At 33.7% G+C, this 15,308-nt stretch overlaps 1 non-coding gene across 1 annotated transcript; it reads right to left on the bottom strand.

Moving 5' to 3' along the window:
- Positions 1-619: 619 nt before the first annotated feature.
- LOC128291029 (small nucleolar RNA R71) lies at positions 620-726 on the bottom strand. The gene has a single exon (XR_008280807.1). It is a non-coding gene; the product is annotated as a small nucleolar RNA R71 (small nucleolar RNA).
- Positions 727-15,308: the final 14,582 nt, after the last annotated feature.

Genomic DNA, 15,308 nt, shown 5'->3' with positions numbered 1-15,308 from the left:
CCATTTTGGTTTATTTCTAAAATTACTAACTTATTCTTTTTAATTTTGTGATTTTCTTTTCATGTGTTTATGAGTATAGATTGGATTATCGATTTACTCCTTGTAGACCCTGAAATTGAGAAAACTTTCAAATAAAGAAGACGTGAATGAACAGCTCAAAGACAAGTCGAGATGGACCTGGGAAATCAGAATCAAGACCAAGGTAATAAAGTCGATCATGTACGAAATCCCATCCTCATTGCCGATGATAGGGATCGATGCATCAGAAAATATGTTGTGCCTCTTTCCAATGAGTTAAATCTCAGAATTAGAAGGCCAAATATTGAGGCAACCCAATTTGAATTAAAACCAGTGATGTTTCAGATGCCCCAAACGGTGGGCCAATTCAGTGGTATTCCCATGGAAGATCCACATCTCCACCTTCGATTGTTTATGGAGATGAGTGATTCATTCAAGATAGCCGATGTGACAGAAGACGCACTGAGGTTGAAGTTGTTTTCGTACTCATTGCAAGATCGAGCATGAGCGTGGCTCAATTCATTGCCACCAAGTTCCATATCTACACGGTAAGAATTAGCAGAGATTTTTGGTTAAGTATTTCCTGCCTAGCAAAAATGCTAAGTTGAGGAATGAGATCACAACATTCCAACAATTAGATGACAAGTCTTTGTATGAGGCTTGGGAGAGATTCAAGGATTTATTTCGTAAGTGTCCTCATCATTGGATTCCTCATTGTATCTAGTTGGAGACATTCTATAATGGTCTTAATGCACATACAAGATTGATGGTAGATGCTTCTGTGAATGGTACAATTTTGTCTAAGTCTTATAATAAGGCTTATGAGATCATTGAGAGGATCGCAAGTAATAACTATCAATGGCCAACAAATCAAACAGCTTCAGGAAGACGTATAGTTGGAGTTTATGAAGCTAACACCCTCACTTCGTTATCAGCTCAGGTATCGTCTATTTCTTCTATGTTAAAATAGTTTACCGCTAATAGTGCTAATAATTTTGCAACTCAGCCATCAAGTATGTTTGAAGTAATTTCCTATGTGTACTATGGGGAAGGTCATTCTTTTCAGAATTGTCCATCAAATCCTGAGTCAGTGTATTATGTGGGGAATCAACATCAAAATAGGAGTGGACAAGGACCCCAGTCCAACTTTTGCAATCCTTCATGGTGTAATCATCCTAACTTTTCTTGGAGCAACCAAGGAAATGGACCGAGCAACAACTCCTTGTAGTATAGACCCAACCAATCTCAAGGATTTAATCAGCAAGCTCCAAAACCACCTCAAGCTGAGATATTAAATAGTTTGGAGAACTTGTTGAAAGCGTACATTTGAAAGAATGATGCTTTGATCTAAAGCCACGCAGCAACATTGAAAAATTTAGAAAACCAAATGGGTCAGTTAGCTACAGAGCTTCGTAATAGACCACAAGGAACTTTGCCAAGTGATACTAAGAATCCAAGAAATTTGGGTAAAGAACATATCAAGGCAGTGGCATTGTGAAGTGGTAAAATTCTGGAACCCCAATTGATTGATGTCGAAGATAAACCCATTGACAAGAATCAACCAGCTGTTGAAATTCCTACACCAAAAAAGTCAGAATCTGCAAAAACTGACAAGGTAAATCTTAACTTAGTGAATTCAGATACTTTAACATCTTCTTTAGATGCAAATTTACCTACTCAGAAGAGTTATCCAATTTAACCAAAAGTTTCATCACCTCTATATCCGCAAATATTGCAGCAACACAAGCAGAAACAAGAGGTGTAATTCAAGAAATTTTTGGATGTTCTGAAGTGAAGCAGTTACACATCAATATTCCGTTGGTGGAGGCTTTAGAAAAAATTTTGAATTATGTGAAGTTTATAAATGATATACTGTCCAAGAAGAAATGGCTGAGTGAGTATGAAACTGTTGCCTTGACGAAGGAGTGCAGTGCGTTCCTGCAGAACAAACAACCACCGAAATTGAAAGACCCAGGAAGTTTTACTATAACCTATAACATTAGTGAATCCTACCATGGTAAATCTTTGTGTGACTTATGAGTGAGTATCAACTTGATGCATAAGTCTATTTTCAAGTTGCTAGGGATAGGTGAGGTAAGACCTACAACTGTGACGCTTCAGCTAGCGGACCTATCTTTAGCATATCCCGAAGGAAAGATCGAGGATGTTTTGGTAAGAGTCAATAAATTTATTTTTCCTGTTGATTTCATTATCTTAGATTTTGAAGCAAATAAGGAAGTGTCAATCATCCTTAAGAGACCTTTCTTAGCCACAGGAAGAACGTTAATTGATGTGTAGAAATGTGAACTCACAATGTGAGTTCAAGATGATCAGGTAACCTTTAACATTCTTAAAGCGATGAAATTTCTCGATCCTGTAGAAGAGTGTTTAGTTATGGAAGAGATAAAAAACCTTGGTTTCTAGGGAAAGCAATTTTAAAAAAGATCCATTGGAGAAAGCCTTGAATCTTGACCCTTTGGAGGATGAAGAAGGTGAAGAAAACATGGCTTTGATTGAAGCCAATCCGAGAAATTTTATTCAATCCACACAGTTTGAACCATTGGAGTTAGAATTCGGAGAATTTGTGCAACCCAAGATTTCAATTAAAGAACCACCTAAACTTGAACTAAAGGTACTTCCTTCCCATTCGAATTATGTTTATTTAGGTGACTATTCCACATTCCACTTTGCCTGTGATTATCTCAGCAGAACTGAAAAAAAGATCAAGAGGAGCAACTAATTGCTTTCTTAAGTTGTTGTTCTAAAGAAATTTAAGAAAGCAATTGGTTGGACCATAGCTGATATTTGAGGTATAAGTCCTTTTGCACGCATAAAATTATTTTAGAAGAAGGTGAAAGAGCTTAAATTGATAGGAAAAGGAGGCTCAATCCCATTATGAAAGAAGTTGTGAGAAAGGAAGTGATGAAATGGTTAGATGCAGGAATCATCTATCCTATTTCAGATAGTTCGTGGGTAAGTCCAATGCAGTGTGTGCCAAAGAAAGGTGGAATCACGATTTTTGAAAATTAGCATAACGAGTTGATTCCAATGAGAACTGTTACTAGTTGGAGAATCTGTATTGATTATAGAAAATTGAGTAAAGCCACTCGGAAGAACCATTTTCCATTGCATTTTATGGATCTGATGTTAGATCAACTGGTAGGTAATGAATTCTATTTTTTTTATGGCTATTCGAGATATAACCAAATAGTTGTAGCTCCGGAGGACCAACATAAAACAACCTTTACTTGTTCATATGGTATGTTTTCTTTTAGGCGAATACCTTTTGGTTTATGCAATGCACCTACAACATTTGAACGATGCATGATGGCAATATTCACTGATATGGTTGAAAATTTAGTTAAGGCTTTCATGGATGATATTTCTGTTTTTGGTAACACTTATGATATTTTTTTGAGTAATTTGGCTAAAGTACTGAAGAGATGAGAAGAGACGAATCTTTTCCTTAATTGGGAAAAATGTCATTTTATGGTTAAGGAAGGGATTGTCTTAGGGCATAAAATCTCAAGGAGAGGAATTGAAGTCGATAAAGCAAAAGTGGATGTAATTGAAAGATTACCGACCCCAATTAATGTGAAAGGAGTCAGAAGTTTCTTAGGCCATACCAGTTTTTATTGAAGGTTTATCAAAGATTTCTCAAAAGTTTCTAAACCGTTGTGTTTGTTGTTAGAGAAAGATACAGTGTTTGATTTCAACAAAGCATGTTTGAAAGCTTTTGAAGATCTGAAAAATCAGTTAATCTCAGTCTCAATAATCGTTACACCTAATTGGATTTCACCTTTTGAGTTAATGTGCGATGCAAGTGATTATGCTGTTGGAGCTGTGATGGGTCAAAGAAGAAACAAAGTGTTTCACCCTATTTACTATGCAAGTAGAACTATGATGGGAGCCCAACTCAATTATACGGTAACTGAAAAGGAACTATTTGCCATAGTTTTTGCTTTTGACAAATTTCGCTCATATCTTATAGGTACCAAAGTTACACTACTTACTAACCATGCGGCCATTAAATACTTGCTTACGAAGATGCGAATCTGAGGCTAATTTATTGGATACTGTTACTCCAAGAATTTGACCTTGAGATCCAAGACAGAAAAGGCGTCGAAAATCAAATAGCTGATCATCTATTGAGGTTGAAGCAAGATGAGGTAACTCAATCATGTGTGCCTATCAACGAGAATTTCCCAAACGAACACTTATTTGAGGTAAGTCAAATTCATGAAACACCTTGGTTTGCTAATTTTTCCAATTATCTTGCATGTGGAATAATTCCTCGGGAAATGACATACCAATAAAGGAAAAAATTCCTTCATGATAGTCGATATTATTTTTGGGAGGATATATTTTTGTTTAAACAGTGTGCAGATCATATAATCCCGAAGTGTGTAGCTGAAAGTGAGATTGATGAGATCTTGTATCATTGTCATTCATCTCCAAGTGGGGGATACTTTGGTGGTTCACATACTACAACTAAGATTTTGCACACAGTTTCTTTTGGCCTACACTATTTAAAGATGCTTATGCTTATGTGAAGAACTGCGATAAATGCCAAAGGACCGGAAATATATCAAGGAGTAATGAGATGCCCTTGACAAACACTTTGGAGATTGAATTAGGGCATTAACTTCTTAGGCCTGTTTCCTTCTTTGTATAGGAACAAATACATCTTAGTTGTTGTGGACTATGTATCCATGTAGGTTGAAATTGAAGCATACCCTACAAATGATGCTAAGGTAGCCATGCGATTCCTACATAAGCATGTGTTTACACGATTTGGGACACCAAGAGCTATTATTAGTGATGAAGGTTCTCACTTTGTGAACAAATGGCTTAAGTGGTTGCTTGAAAAATATGATGTGAAGCACAAGATTCCACTGCCTATCACCCCCAGCCTAATGGGCAAGTTGAAAGAACGAACAGTGAAATCAAATGTCTCCTTGAAAGGGTAGTACGCCCTAGTAGAAAAGATTGGTCTCGAAGGCTTGATGATGCATTATGGGCCTATTGAACTGCATTTAAGACACTGTTAGGAATGAATCCTTATCAGTTAGTCTTTGGAAAGGCATGTCATTTTCCATTAGAGTTGGAGAATAGAGCTCACCGGGCTTTCAAGTAGGTGAACTTTGATCTTAAGCAAGCCCGTGAGAGAAGGATGTTACAGCTTGATGAGTTGGAAAAGCTGAGGTTGTTTTCATATGAGAATGCCAAAATGTGTAAAGAAAGATCAAAGAGATGGCATGATAGACATATACAACCTCGCGAGTTTAAAGAAGGTCAGAAGGTTTTGTTACTTAATTCAAGGTTGAAGTTATTTCCTGGAAAGCTTAAATCTCGATGGAAAGGACCCTATACTGTCTATCGAGTTTAAACTGTCTATCGAGTTTATCCTTATGGAGCTATTGAATTATATGAAAATTACGGAGGTACGTTTAAAGTTAATGGTCAACGTCTCAGACACTACTGGGATGGTGAAGTTGAGCAAGTTGAATCCTCGTTCAAATTAACAGACCCTTAATTTTTCATGAACTCGTTTTATAAATAAATAAATAATTAGAACTTATTTTCTTAACTTATTACATTTAATTAATTTTGTCTAAGGAGATTGGAACTTAAGCGGGATTGCTATGACCCTTCCAAACTTTCATGGGAATTAATTTAATGTAATTTGTTAAGAAGAAATTTTCTAATTAAGATTTAAAAATTTTTAAGTTTCATTTGTTTTGTTTAAATTTTAAATTTAACAAAACGGGTCAAAATTTGGCCCAAGTACTAATCAGTTTTTTTTTAGTAAGTTCTTAGATACAGTCTGAGTTTGACACCCAAGACAGCAGAAAGGAGGAAAAAATCCATACCTTGCCACCACTCCCATTACTTGACGCCCAAGTAACCCTAATGCAGCTAAATTTTTGCTACATGTTGCCCTAATTTCTCCTATACCCCTCTCCATTCTATTAATTTTCATATCCCTTCAAGCAATTTGCTTAAACCCTAAAAAAATCCTTAAATCTCTCTTTTGCCCGTCAACCTCAAATCTTGAAAGAAACCCTAGTTCTCTTCCCTTTTTGCCGAAATCACCTATTATCATCGCAAGAAGATTGCCGACGCACCAACTTTATTGTCGTACATTATCGTTGTCGTCGCCACACACCGTCATTGCTATCGCATACTATAGTTGCCGCCGCACCATCCTCTCCGTCGTACGATTTTTTCCATAGCAAGCTTTTACCAATTTGGAGATTTCTTTCTTTTTTTCCTTGTGTAGAAAATTTGCCAATTTTCAAGAAAAGACACCATGTCTCGTAAAAGAACTAAATCTTCAAAGACTACTCCTGAAAACCCGATTTTGATCAATTAAGAAGTGAAAGAGAGATTTGATTCAATCTTCAAGCACCAACCAATGAGGCCGAAAAAAGGTTTTGACTTGAAGAGTAATGATTTGATGGTTGTTCCTCTACCAATTAGAAAGAAAATCAATGCTCCCAAGTAGGAACAATTTTGTGATGCTCATTCACTTCCTGATAATGAACTAGTTCGAGAATTCTATGTTAGTTTGACTACGCAAGATGCTAATGAAGTCATCGTTCGAAACAAAAAGGTACCTCTTACTTCTAAGTCTATCAATGATTTGTTTAACTTACCTGATATTGAAGAAGATGAGTAGTACCCTATGATGAACAATATTAATTGGGATTTTCTTCAACAAGTGCTTGATGTTGTGACATATCCGGGATCCCAATGGATTATATGAAAGTATGGGAGTCATTCTTGTCGAAGGGGATACCTAAAACCATCAGCAAAGGTATGGTATGGTTTTATTTCATTTGCTACAGTTTTATGCCTATCTCACATAGTTCCATCATCTCGATGTAACGAATGCTTTTGTTATATGCAATCCTGATAGAAAAGTCAATTAATGTTGGGAAAATTATTCTCAAGGAGATTTATGATTGTGCTATAAAGAAGGCAGGAAGTGCTTATTTCCCATCATTAATCACTTCACTTTACTTAAGTGCCCGTGTTAAAACACAAGCAAATCTGAAGGGGTGATATGTTCAAGGATGCATTACAAATTATGATCTTGAAAGATTAATAGAGAGGGTGCATGATCTGAATCAAGGCGAGCAAGAAGAGCCAACTGAGCCAGATACGAGGAGTCAACAGATAGGAACTAGGACTGAAGCTAATTCAGTTACAGACACTAAAGAGGTAGAATCTGATAAGGAACTGAACAATCCTAAACCAGTTGAAGGATTTGAAAACCCTAAACCAAGGGTTGAGCCAGAAGAAGAACCAGTCAGGCTAAATGTTGAACATGAACCTACAACTCCTATGCCGACTTTTGCAAGTGCTCCAAGGAAATTGGAGTTATCAATTTTGATAGATATGTGAAAGTTCATGCACAATCAACAATAAACTTACTGGAAATATGCAAAAATTAAAGATGACTCAATTCAAAATTCTTTTAAGAATATCTCTAATACTTTTGTTCTTAAGTTCCCATATGCTACCTTTGAGACATGGACGGAAGGTATTGGCGATGCAAGCGGAGATGGCGTTGAAAAAGACAAGGGGAGTGAGCCAGAAAAATAAAAGGGGGTATTCTTGTCTTGATTTATTTAATTATTTTTAGTTCTTTAGGAATTTATTTATTTTGTAATTAGGATTCAATTTCTGCAGAATAAAACATAGCAAGCATGAATAAACTTAACACTTCTTTAAAAAGAAAAAGACTAAGTGATGTGGTAATGGGAATAAACATGTCTAGGATTGGGTTATTAGGAAAGACTTGGTATTTAAGGAGTCTTGATGACTCACCTCTCTTTCTTTACAACCCTACCTGGTGTTTAGTTTTCATTCATTATTTTGTTCTTGCAATGAGGGCATTACTTCTTTCTAAATGGGGGATAAGGAAAATAAATGGCTCAAATTTTTAAATTTTTCACGTATGTTACAATCATTTCTTTCATAAGTATGTTTTAATAAATGGATGTTTAGAGACATTTTTTGTTAATGAGATAGTTTGTATGCAAGTAAAAATGATGATTTTATCTGATTGAAAGTATGTTATCATGAAGAATGGAATGCTTGTATGATCTTAGCCTTAGTAATGTTTGCCATGAAAACTCAGTTTCTTTTGATATTAGACATGCATGAAGGTTTATATCTTTAGAATTGACTTAGTAACTTTCTTGAGGTGAAATTCTAGGGGACATAAAAATCTAAAATGATATAGGCACTATTTCTTTGGATTGTTTGAGCCTTTTCAAGCCAACCCTATGATATTACACCTAACTATAATTTTGAGCTTAAAAGTCTGTTTATTGCAATGAACCTACATTATAAGCCACATTACCATCTTTTTAAGTTATCCTAAATTTGTGCACCCATCTTAACTAAAGTTGTCTTGGTAATCAACATTTGAGGAAATTTTCAAAAAGATGTATGTGCTCATGCTTAATAAAAATGAACGAAGAGCGAAGAAAAGTTTTCTCTGTCTCCAAAAAGGAAGAATGTATCAGCTTGAGATAAAAATAAGTTTGGGGGTATTCCAAAGGTTCACTTAAAGAAAAAGGTTGTATTATGAGAAAACCATGACAAAGTTAAAGGTTAAGATTTTTTAAAACCGAAATGTCCCATCTCTTAAAATCCATACCTTTAACCGAGCCCCATTAAAACCTTATAAAAGACCTATTGATTTGATGATTATGTCACCTACATTTGTGGAGAGGAAGTACTAAGTTCAACATATGAAAATCATAAATAAGCCTTAGGATTTTTTGCTTGATTGATAAGAAATTATGTTGAATGAAGAATGTTATCCGTGGTTGTGACATACATGCAAACTATGATTCATGTTGGCTATTTTGAAACTTAGTATAAAATTCTCAAAATGTTTGCATATGAATTACTTGTTAATAAAAAAGATCAATGAGCATGAAGTTATTAATGCATGATTATTGGACAAAGATTGATTTTGCTTACAGAATTAGCAATTTTGCCTTAGCGAGACCTTTTGTTGTGCATAAACATTACTCGGGACAAGCAATGATTTAAGTTTGGGGGTGTGTAAACTGAAAAATATATAGGATTTTTCCTATGTAATTTATCACCTATTTACTTAAATTCATTGTTAAAACTAATTAATTATTTACTAAATTAATGAAATATGTGAAAATATGAAATTAGGACATAGATATTATTAAAATGTGATTTTATGCTTTATTATATAGTTTTCATGCATAAAATGGCTTCTTTTATATTTATTTGAGCATATTATATTTTTAAGATATAAAATGGGTCATGCATGATTAAATTAATTAATAAAATATAAAATTATATTTAATAATTCATTTTAAGATATTTCATTAATAATTTGGGTTTTAATTAATTATTTAAATTGGTTAAATTTTATTATTTGGTCCTCTAATTTATTGATTTATTTTGGACAGGTCTGATAGCTTTGTTGGATTTCAAAAACGTCCAAATTGGAGACCAAGTCAACCCAATTTTTTACTACACTTGGCTATCCACATAAACCAATTTTTGGTTTAATTGCACAAGGTCCTTGCAATGTTGAAGCAGTTAGAGATTTGCCTGAAGATTTGCACTTGACTAAGTCTCAGTCCTGAGTTGTTGTGGCACTTAAATTGTGCAAAAATCAAGCAAAAATCAGCTTCATTTTCTCAATTCATGGTCAGCAACCCATTGAAGATGCTTGAAGAGATGAAACATCTTATTTTTAGCAAACTATTCCTTCACCTATAAATATGACCCCTTCATTACCTCATTCATCATCTCTCATCATTCATCATTCTCTCTTCTCTCTAAATTCTCTTAGCTTTTTCCATTCCCCACGCCTAGCATTATCTCTTCATAGAGATTTTAGCTATTAAGCCTCTTAAGATCCCTTGCTAGGCCACCTTGGAGAGCCATCAGCAAAGGACCAAAGCGAAGGAAGCAAATGAGCCTCGTCGGTCAGAGTCTTAGGTGACAACCACTTTGATCTGGGTTTAATCTTTCTTTTCATTAGTTTAATCTAAAAATGTTTGCTATGTGTTCTTTGTTCTTGTTTACAATAATGTTGGCTTAATTTTATTTAAGCTAGGATGATTATTTTGATTAAATAATATTTATTTGATTCATGCTTATAGTGTTTGTTCCTCAATCAATCATGTTTTCAATTAAAATCAAGTCTGTATTTCGTTCATACGTGATTGAAATACACCCGAATTAGCTGAGCTATCCTAACCAGACAACAGCTAATGGACACATAATTGAAATTTTCTTGCTCAATTTAGATCCTAACTCGATTAAATTGCAGGTTGCATAAAAACTCTAACCAAGCTCTGTTATCTGTATAATTTTTAGATTTGTGTGATTAAACTATTTCAGACCTAACACGTCCCTGTTACCTCACACGATTGCTAAGAAACCCTTAGTAAATAAGGATCAGTAAAATGCGTATTTACTAAGTAAAGGATTCCAAAAGGACCTAATGTGGTTTCCAAACTCATGGAAGATCGAGTTGCCATAGAATGTTTTTTCGAATGTTATTAAGCATGTTGATAATACGTTGAGTTTAATTAAAGTAATTGTCCTAGTTTATTTATGTTATAATTGTTGCAAATTGTGTTTAATTTTGCTAAAATCTATTTCATTCATATAGTTTGCATACTTAGGATAATTTGCATTAGGGATCATTGCATTTAGTTTAATATATTTTAATCATCACTTCTCAACTATATTTTGTTTTTATTTACCAAATTGTTAATATAATTTTAGAAATTAAGTGATTTAGCACAAATACAACCCCTGTGGAGACGATAACTCGATACTTACTTATTACTTGATAACGACTCTGTACACTTGCACAAACCTACGCATTACAATACACTTGCGAACTTTCATTATATTCATTCAAATCAAGTGTTATTCTTTGTATTTGTGCTTAATTAGCAAACACATCAATCTTTTAAGGATTACTTCTTAGTTTGCTATTTGTTATTCTCTTTGAGAGGGTTGAGTCTTAATGTTTGAGTAGAAACCTTAAAGGAGTTGCAATCTTAAGATTTTGGGTAGAAATCTTAAGGAATAATGTAAGGTTAAACATTGTCCTTAAAGGTTGTCAAATTAATAAATATGGGAAAATCCTTAGTTAGGGAAAGTTAAAGTAGTGAAGTAGTAAATTGGGGTCAAACCACCATAAAATGTTGTGTTCTTTGTTGCACATTCTTTCGTTGCTTCCACAAATTTTCTTAAGGCTAATTAACCCTTTCATTTGGTGATTTCGAGTTGATCTTTTGAGCTAACAATTTAAACAAACAATGAGCAACATTTGCTTTCATTTTGTTTTGTGTGCAAAAACCATGTAAGGATAATTATAATAAGTATATTAATGTAATCAATGAATTTTTTTATTAACCAATCTGTTCGAAAAAATTACAAGTTTATAGACGAATATGCTACACTCAAGGCACTAGATCCAACATACACCTATGGTATTCATGGATCTCATGAAACGTATTTTCCAGCCTTATTTGGATCAATTTATTGTAGTGTTGATCATGACAAGCATCTGAGAATTGTATTATAAGTGTTGTGTGAGAAAAACCTTTTCGGGAAGCTCAATAAGTGTAAGTTCTGGTTATCTAAAGTGGTAATTTGGGGGCACGCAATTTTGTCTAAGGGAATTTGGGTATTACAAGAGATTCGTAAATGGGTTTTCTAAAATAGCCATGCCTATGACAAAGCTTCTGCAAAAGAACATGTCGTATGAGTTGAATAGTTAGTTTTAAGAAACTGAAAGCTATGTTGATAGAAGCATTGATATTAACTTTGTTGGATCTAGTGCCTTAATTTTAGCATGTAGCATCATTCAAAATAGTGGACTTTATAGCCCAAGAAATGGGTAAGTGATATCCTCTCATTGGCAATACATGATGAAAAGTAAACGTGGCCACGGGTTGATTGTCTTTGTGATAAATGACTTAATTACTATTTGATAGTAGTTGACTTTTCATGAAGGAAGATGTAATGGTTACCATGAGATAAAATAGGATCATATTGGAAGAATGGATTTATCCTAAAAAGATTAAGGATATCCTATTAAGGAAAACACTTATGACAAGTGTAACAACCCATTTTTAGAGAAATCAGAACAATGGTTTTAGGACCACAAATTCGATTCCAGAAATAAAATTTATTTTAATATTATTTTATGGTCTATGATATGATAATAATGTTGTGTGAAAATTTCGTAAAGAAATTTTATCGATTACAAGCTTAAATCGGTAAAGGACCAAATTGCACAACGTGCAAAAGTTGAGTTCTAATAGCTGAAGGGATTAAATAGCTATAGAACTTTAAATTTTAGGTCCTTATATGGTAATTATACCATTAAAAATGCTTAGTCATTAAGGATGATGATTCATCCATGGAAAATAAAATTAAAGAAAAGGACAAAATTGGAAGAATAAAAAAATAAAGGCGATAAATAAAAAAAGATGAAAATATCATCATTTATCATCATCTTACCCAAATATTTTGCATGGAAACCCTAGAAAAGAGAAAGCATGCTTTCTTGGTCAAATTAGGTAAGTATTCAAGCCCCGTTTTTAGTAATTTTTATATTTTTGAGATCGGGGTAACTTAATCTACTTATTTTGGGGATCAATTTGAAAAGATATCAAAGTATATAATTTTTACCATGGATGAATATGCTGAAATTATGAAATTTATGGTAGAAAATGAAAGATTGTTGATAGATAAATAACTTTTACAAAGTGAATTTTGATGAAAACTTGCTTTAGGGACTAAATTGTAAAAATGAGAAATCCATGGAAAAATTCTGATTTTTATGAAATATATGGGCTGTAAATATTACATTAAAATTTTTATTAGGCTCAGAGCAAAGATTAAATTGCATGAATTTTATTTTCCGAGTCTAAGGACAAAATCATCACTTATTATAAGTTTAGGGGCAAAATGGTAATTTTGGTTAAAGTGTAAATTAGACTAAATTGAGTATGAATTGCATTAAATTGATGTTAAATTTACTCGTATAGTCCGGATAAACTATATATGGAGTTAGAACGAGGAAAGGAGAAAATGTTGGATTAGTAGACATTATGTACACGAACACTTATTGAGGTAAGTTCGTATAACTAAATTGTATATGTTATATGCTTAAATTGAATGATGTGTATGTAAATTGTATAAATGCCATAAATATGTGAAATGATCACATATTCGGTTAAGCCTGCTAAATGAAAGTGCCTGAAATAAATGATAATATCCGATAAGTGATAAATGATAAAAAAATGTTATTTTTATGCTTGAGTTGAATGTGAACATTTGAATTGCATAAATTTATAAGTATATGAGATTGGTCACATACCCAAAAATTGTGAACATTTGAATTGCATAAATTTATAAGTATATGAGATTGGTCACATACCCAAAAATTGTCTAATAAATGTCAAATTTCATTTGAATAAATGTCAAATTTCATTTGAATAAATGAAAAACCGATGGATATGTGATTTCTTGAAATGAATGAGGTCATGCATTTGTTACTGACGGGATTTAGCTCGGACGAGTAATCCTATTGACCTCATTACAAATAGGATTTAGCCCAGACAGGTAATCCTGATATAATCCCTCTCGACCATATGTTACAATTAGGATTTAGCCTAGATTGGTAATCCTAATTAAGCTCTTGTGAGCATATGTTGGAGACAGGATTTAGCCTAGACCAGTAATCCTAATTAAGCTCTTGTGAGCATATTCTGGAGACAGGATTTAGCCTAGACTGGTAATCCTATTATACGATATGTGGCTCAAGAGTGTGTTTCCTGATTAAGTGCCCTAATGAGTACCCCTAAATATGAATTGATGGATTTACTGATTTGTACACTTGGTGTGTACTACCTGAGTATCCATCGATATTTTCAATAATTCAACGGGTAAAATCCTAACATGAAAAGAAATGGGTTTTTACATGTATCTGCTTGAAGTACATGAAAATGATGATATATGAAATATGTAAGTATGAAATTATGATATACGAACATGGAAATTTGTTTGATGAATACATTCATCTATGAGAATAGATTTGTACATCTTGAGTGTATTATCTATGTGATTATTAATATTTCAATCGAATAATGAGCAAAGTTCTGACATGAAATATATCAAAACTCAAAATGAATTATTATAGAATGTACCTAATAAATATGGAAATAATTTGTATATATGTTATATGAATTCATGATGTGGAAAACATATGTGTATGAGAATCTGAATATTGTTGAGCTTATATATGTGTTTCTTGATGTTTATATGAATTGAGTTATTAAAAAAAGTAATGAAAATATGTGTTAGGGCTTGGGACCGAATGGTTGATTGTGATTTACATGTTTATCTTTAATATGAATAGTTGGTAAGTTAATTATCAAGTTATACGGACTTACTAAGTATTATATGTAACACCCCTAACCTGTATCCATCGCTAGACTAGGGTTAAGCGGTATTATCAAACATATCGAAACACTTCGTATTCATTTCACAAACATCATAGCATCATAGTCAAACATCAATATAAGTCCCTTTCTTAGGTCAATGAGACCTTAAACATGCATTAGGAAGAGGTCGGAACTAAACCGAACCTATTCAAAATTTTCAGAACTTAACTAATTCTTTCAAATTGTTAAAGTCACATGCTCGTGCGACTAGGCCGTGTGTCACACACGGGCACTAGACACACCCATGTGAACCAGCCGTGCCAAAAATAGGTCCTATGCTGACTTTTTCACACGGCCAATAGGCATGCCCTGTACTATGGCCGTGTGATACTTAGCTAGCTACTGACTTATGCCCATGGCCATATAACACGCCCGTGTGTCAAAGCCGTGTGATTTTTAAGAGGTTACTGCCAAACAAACACCGCCACAAAGCACACCCGTGGCCTTTGACCGTGTGGCACAATGCAGGCTTGGTTTAAGCCAGCTTGCCACCCCATTATGGGTAAACCTACAAACAAGGAATCAAGCATATATGTAAAACCCAATCAACCATTCTTTATGCTAAAACATAATGTAAGATTATATCAAAAACATCATCCATTCTCATACCATGAACTCACCAAACTTACCTTCTTCTTTACCCAATTAAGACATGCCATAATTTCAAATTAACATCACATATCATAAGCCACTATCAAATATAAGTTCAAATACAAATTAGCCAAATCTCATGGCTAACTATATACA

Source organism: Gossypium arboreum, chromosome 3, assembly GCF_025698485.1.
Source record: "Gossypium arboreum isolate Shixiya-1 chromosome 3, ASM2569848v2, whole genome shotgun sequence".
In the NCBI taxonomy this organism is placed as follows: domain Eukaryota; kingdom Viridiplantae; phylum Streptophyta; class Magnoliopsida; order Malvales; family Malvaceae; genus Gossypium; species Gossypium arboreum.
Note: the sequence above shows the minus strand (reverse complement) of the source record. Positions and strands in the feature narration are given on the sequence as shown.